The 6,032-nt window shown below is 30.6% G+C and overlaps 1 long non-coding RNA gene across 1 annotated transcript in view; it reads left to right on the top strand.

Annotated features, from left to right (window-relative positions):
- The first annotated feature begins 3,338 nt into the window (after positions 1-3,338).
- The window catches only part of LOC122633132, a 13,555-nt gene continuing 10,861 nt past the window's right edge, over positions 3,339-6,032 (top strand). Inside the window, exon 1 of the long non-coding RNA XR_006328036.1 lies at positions 3,339-3,714. This is a non-coding gene — a long non-coding RNA (uncharacterized LOC122633132). The remainder of the gene's footprint in view (positions 3,715-6,032) is intronic.

The raw sequence follows: 6,032 nt of genomic DNA, 5'->3' as shown, positions 1-6,032 counted from the left end.
AAAAAAAAGTAGTAAAAACTCGTGTATATCTAAAAATTATTAGTTTACGAGATATTTGATTTTTAAACTAAAATTGAATTTTATCATCGTCCAAATATAATGTTTTCAAGAAGCATTGAAAAAGAAAATTATTAAATAACTTTCAATGCGTATATATATGACTAATCGAATAAATAAAATCTATCGTTTTAGAGAATCTCATAGTCGATGAAATCTATAATATTTTTATATATCCAAAAAGGAACATACAACGTAGAAATGATTAATTAATTTTCGATATAAATCAAAAAGTTGTCGAATAAATAAAATTGATTTTCATTAACAATGTTATCGTCAATGAAATACGATTGTCTACACTTGTATTTCAAAATGTGTTGGAAAAGAGAAAAAGAGCAAAAATAAAATACAACCGACGATGAAAAAATAATTTTCAATGTAGACGTAGGACCCGTTATAAGTGACATCTAATATATAATACGAAATTGCAGTTGATATTATGAAAAAGGATATAGAATGGCGATCGACTCGAATATCGTTAACTTGTCTCTATCGATAAGCTCGAACATAGCTGTTTATTAGCTTCAATATCGTTTCGTAGGATAGAAAAAGTAATCCGATCAGCGTACTCCTACTTTTGATCGTACTTTTGGAAGGGTGCCGATAAATCGCCATATCGTAATTTTCGATTTTTCCTTTTCTTTTTCTTCTCGAAGAGAAAGTCGACTTTTGCGACTAGATTCACATTTATCGAGTCTCTCGATAAGACTCTATTCATTCGTCCAACCATCAATGACTTATATATATATGAATATATATATATATTATATCGTAGTTTTTTGTAGGTGAATCGAACATTTATTTATATCTCTTTTTGATTTCATTATGAGACATCAATTTTTCAAAATTAATTGAATTTTGAATCATCCAAAATTACGTATTTATTCTCAAAAATCATTTCTTAAGGAAATTTTACGTTTTAAGTTTAAGAATTAATAATAATAATAATAATAATAATAATAAAAAAAAGAACATTCTGTGACGCGTTTGTATCTCATTTTGAGATTAAGCGTTAGGAAATGATTCCACCAATGAATCATCATTTTCTGATTGGGTATAGGAAATCATTATCTGTAATGAGTTGTCATTTCGAGGTTAATCGTTGGAAATCGTTTCAATAACGAGAATTGTCTGTCATTTTGAGGTTTGTTAAAGGAAATCGTTTCAATGACGAATCGTATGTTATTTTGAAGTTTTCGGTATAACGACCGTCATTATTAGATATAAGAAATTATTCTTTCACTTCTTCTGCTTTTTCTTTTTCTTTTAATATTATTATTGTGTTTTATAGCGATTTCGATCGATTTCGATTGAGATGATTAGTTGTGCGTCAATTTTATAATAATCTCGATTTTTTAGATCATATATGACAATTTTAAGATTAGTTGCGTGTTAATATAATTTCACATTACATATGAAAAATCATTTCTATAAATTGTCATATTGAGATTAGGTATACTCGTTTGTTTCTTTTTTTATCGTTTGCATCTAAGACGTTTAAATGTGATTAAATGTGATTATTCGTATAAATGTTATTGGATATTATTAAATTATTGAAATTTTTTAGTAATAATCTGATCGTGATATCTAACATGATTGTTTCAATTAAAAAAAAAAAAGAAAAGGGAGAAAGAAACAGAAAAAAAGTATAATAAATAACTGTTTAATAATTCTCAAGTAACGTGGTTACGTGACTCAATAACATGATTGTTTCGATTAAAAAAAAAAAAAAAAAAAAAAAGTATAATAAATAAATGTTTAATAATTCTCAAGTAACTTTGAACGTATATGGTCATTTCGTTCTCTCGTTCAACACACGTTTATAGCTATCTCTCTCTCGTTCAATGCTCGGTCATTTACCGTAAGAGGATTCGAACAGTGCCATAGTAGATGGTCGACGACTACGATTTCCCCTGAGAGCGATATTACGGCTTTTTCCTTTTTCCTTTTCATCTTCTTCTACTTCTACTGCTACTTCTACTACTTCTTCTTTTTATTCGTATTCTTTCAAGGATTTGTGCATCTACGTGAAAAGACATAATCTTTCAGTAGAAAATGCGAAGATTTTCCTTTCGATAAACAATTGTGGAGTTGGATAACAAAAAAAAGAAAAAAAAAATTGAATTACTCTTTTATTATTAGTCATAAATGTGAATTATTTTCTATCGTAAAAGTACTCTTTGTTTTTTTTTTTTTTTGAATATAAGTTAGTACGAAAGTCACTTCGAAGGATGCTGAATTTTTGAAAAAATAAAAAAAAAAGAAAGAAAAGGGGATATATACGATATCTTCGAATTAAAAATTGTCGACTGACTGACTGACTATTGTAAGTAAATATTAAATCAGAGGAAGTTGAATAACTCGAAAGATTTAATCGAAATATTTGGTATAAGTAAGGACTTTCTTTGGTACAAAAATAATTTATTCAAAATCTTCGCCATTATGATCCTTTAATGCATGATATTTCTTTGTTTTCTTCATTTCTCTTTGTTGACATTTTTGAAGAAACAGAAATTATCATAAATAACAAACGAACGACATTATCATGATTCCTAGATACAATAATTGCACATATGTCATTTACAATGTACGTTAAATGATATTACAAATTTATTAATACATTGTAATTCTCCGATCGCATGCATTTAAGGATTAATTTCTATTTTTAATTCCTTATTTTTTTAAATATTCTCACATTCCTCGTAATATATATATATATATATATTATCGATATATAATATATCGATATGATAAATATATCGATAATCTCGTCCTGAAATATATCATAAACGATAAACATCATGATCTGACAAAGACAAAAAATAATATAAATTTCCAAAAGAAAATTTAACCAAAAGCCAGTATCAAAATATCATCGAACGTAAATAACGAACGTTCCAATCTTCGTTGGACATTCACTTAACACAATAAATCCATTCCGTATGATTATTCTTATTTCCAAATAAACACCACTTATCCATGATAATTTATTTCACAGTTGGTCGACATCGCGAATGGAAATTCGATGAAATCAGGAAGAAAATTTTAGAACATTACGAAACAACGTCGAGCCATTAAGAGTCGTAAAGATACGATACGTATTTTACACGACGATCGTATTTTATATATATATATATATATATATGAAAAAAAAAAATTAATTCTTTCAACAATAACAGAGAAAGAAAAAATCAGTGATACGAATGATAAAAGAGGGAAGAGAGATATGTTGGAGCGATGATAGTGTGGTCGGTCGAGAGATGGGAAGATGGGAGGTGGGAGGTGGGAGATGGGAGATAGGTGGTAGTGGGAGGGGTGGGGGTGTAGAATCGTTCGAAAGGGTCGTTTCGGCTGCGCCGCTGCTCGGTCGATGGTGGCTCCGCCAAGTGTCAACTTCTCGAAATCCCATGATCGTTCGTTGGAAGCAGGGACAGTGCGCCCTGACCCGCGGTACGGGCTGAACTTTAGATCACGGTTGACTTTTGCAACCCTCGCGTAATACTTATTCGTCGCATGGACGATCTGTCGTTTCAAAACGATGAATGAAAGTTTACATCTACGCGCGCGAAAATTAACTAACGCGATTCGTAACGTTGATTGGATGTAATCGAACGAATTATTTACGAGTTATCGTCCCTACGAAAACATTTAACCAGAGTAATTCGTGAAGTATTAGTAGATAGATATATACATTTAAAGAGTTAATCGTAATCGTCCATGGTTTCATTTTATTTATATATATATATATTTTTTTTTTTCATTTCATTCCTTTGTTTTATTTCGTTCTATTCTATTCGATTTCATTTTATTTTTCTTCGCTCCTTTCTTTTTTTTTTTTTTTTTTCTTTTCATTTTATATCGCGTGCATGTGTGTGAGTGCGTGCGTGTATATGTGTGTGCGCGTTTACTTACTTACTTACTTACTTACTTACTTACTTACGTGCGTACGTGCGTTTCTCCAAACGTGTGCGCGTGTCTCTTTTCTATAACACAATCGAGTGTAATAGAATGAAATAAGTGCATTTTCTTTTCTTATTACACTTTTTATTTTGTTTCGTTTTTCCGTGATTTCTTTCTGTCTTTTTTTTCTTTTTTTCTTTTTTTTTTCTTTTTTTTTTTTCTTGATACATCCGCCTCGTTTCATTTTTCGTTCTAATACCTACAACAAATTTTCTCTTACAAACGTTGTCGGCGATTATTACGGATGAATTTTTTCAATGGTTCCCTTTTTTTCTATTCTATTGTGTCCGATGAAAATCAACGCTCGTTGACCTTGCCGCATTACAAACGATTATCATCCATTTATTCTTTTCGAACACTCTATGCTTCTTTTTTTAGGGAAAAGGAAAGAGGTGGGGTAGGATAGGGTAGGGTGGGATGACAGCTGGGGTGAGTTCGTTGGTTGGTTGGTTGAAAAATTGGAGACGTAGATTTTTTTCAATTTTTATTGGGATTTCTTTGGGTTGTTTACGGGACCGCGTGTGTCTATATATACATACGTACATATATATATATATATATATATATATATATATATATATACACACGTATGTTAGGGCTGCACGATTCGTCGTAGGCTGCACTTCCCGCGGAACTTTAATCGATACTTGACGTTGGATTCATCGAACGGCGTAGACCCTGGACGATGCAGGTTTTAGGGTCAAGAGTCGTGTCAGTCGAGTGTTCTCGATCCGTGTCGATCTCCTTTTTCATTTTTCCCCCTTTTTTTTTCTTTTTTATCTCTCTCTCTTTTTTTTTCTTTGAATTTGTATTTCTAAAGACTTCTCTTTCTTTCTCTCTTTCTCTCTCTATCTCTCTGTGTCTGTGTCTCTGTCTCTGTCTCTGTCTCTCTTTTTCTCTCTTTTTGTATCCTTATCACGGAAAGGAAAGCTTAAAAGTTTTTGATGCATCTAAGAGAAAGATCGTCTACGATATAAAATTATTCATCGATAGATAGATTATTTTAGAAATTAATCGAATTAAAATTGCATGTTTTTCTTTTTTATAGGTTGATCGATTTTTTAAATAACGAACACAAATTCTTTTTTCTCGGTTTGATCACGAACAGTGGTTTTATAAGAATGAACACGATATGCAATATACGTAAATATGTATTATATATATATATATATATTATTTATGTATATATTATTACACAAATGTACGTTATCGTTGATCGACAAATGAGTTTAGTATGGCAGGTAAACAAAGCGATAGAGATCGTAATGAGACTAATAAAGGAAAGAGTGGGGGTCGTTTGTGAATTCAACGATACAAAAAAACTTCTTCTCTTTTTTCTTCTTTCTTTGAGATTAATTAAGGTTGGATAGATAGGATGAAAAATGATGAAAGGTTACTGTGATGTCCATTAATTAGTGTGTCCTATGCCGACGACGACTTTTTTTGTCCTTGAAAATCATCATTCCTCTCTCTCTCTCTCTCTCTCTCTGTCTTTCTCTTTAGTCTTTCTTTCTTTAGATCGAAGGAACCACTCGAATTAGAATTTATATCAAGTTATATTTGTAATGATATTAAAAAGAAAGACAGAGAAATAGATAGATAGATAGATAGATAGATAGAGAGATAGAGAAAGAGAGAGAGAGAGAGAGAGAGAGATGTGGAAGAAAACTAATATAATGAAAATGAATTTATCAAGAACAGCATGTGAGAAAGATTACATGAATATGCATGTCCAAGTGCAGGTAATTAAAATTTCAAGACATATACTACCGAGCAAAATAATTTTAAGACCTTCCAACGAGTTAGTATCGCGTTCGTATTTTTTATAACTCGTCCCTTTAATTCGTGAAATATGTACATTTTTGTTTTTCTTTTTTCATCGGACGGGCTTGGTCGTGATTATAATCTTTTTGTGAGATTAATCTTTGAAAATTCTTTTTTTTCTGTTTCCATTTTTTTATTATCATTATTATTATTTTTCTCCTTTATCGTATTACGTTTTTTTTTTTTTTTTT

This window comes from Vespula pensylvanica, chromosome 11, assembly GCF_014466175.1.
Source record: "Vespula pensylvanica isolate Volc-1 chromosome 11, ASM1446617v1, whole genome shotgun sequence".
NCBI classification, from domain to species: domain Eukaryota; kingdom Metazoa; phylum Arthropoda; class Insecta; order Hymenoptera; family Vespidae; genus Vespula; species Vespula pensylvanica.
This window is presented reverse-complemented; position numbering and strand designations above follow the sequence as displayed.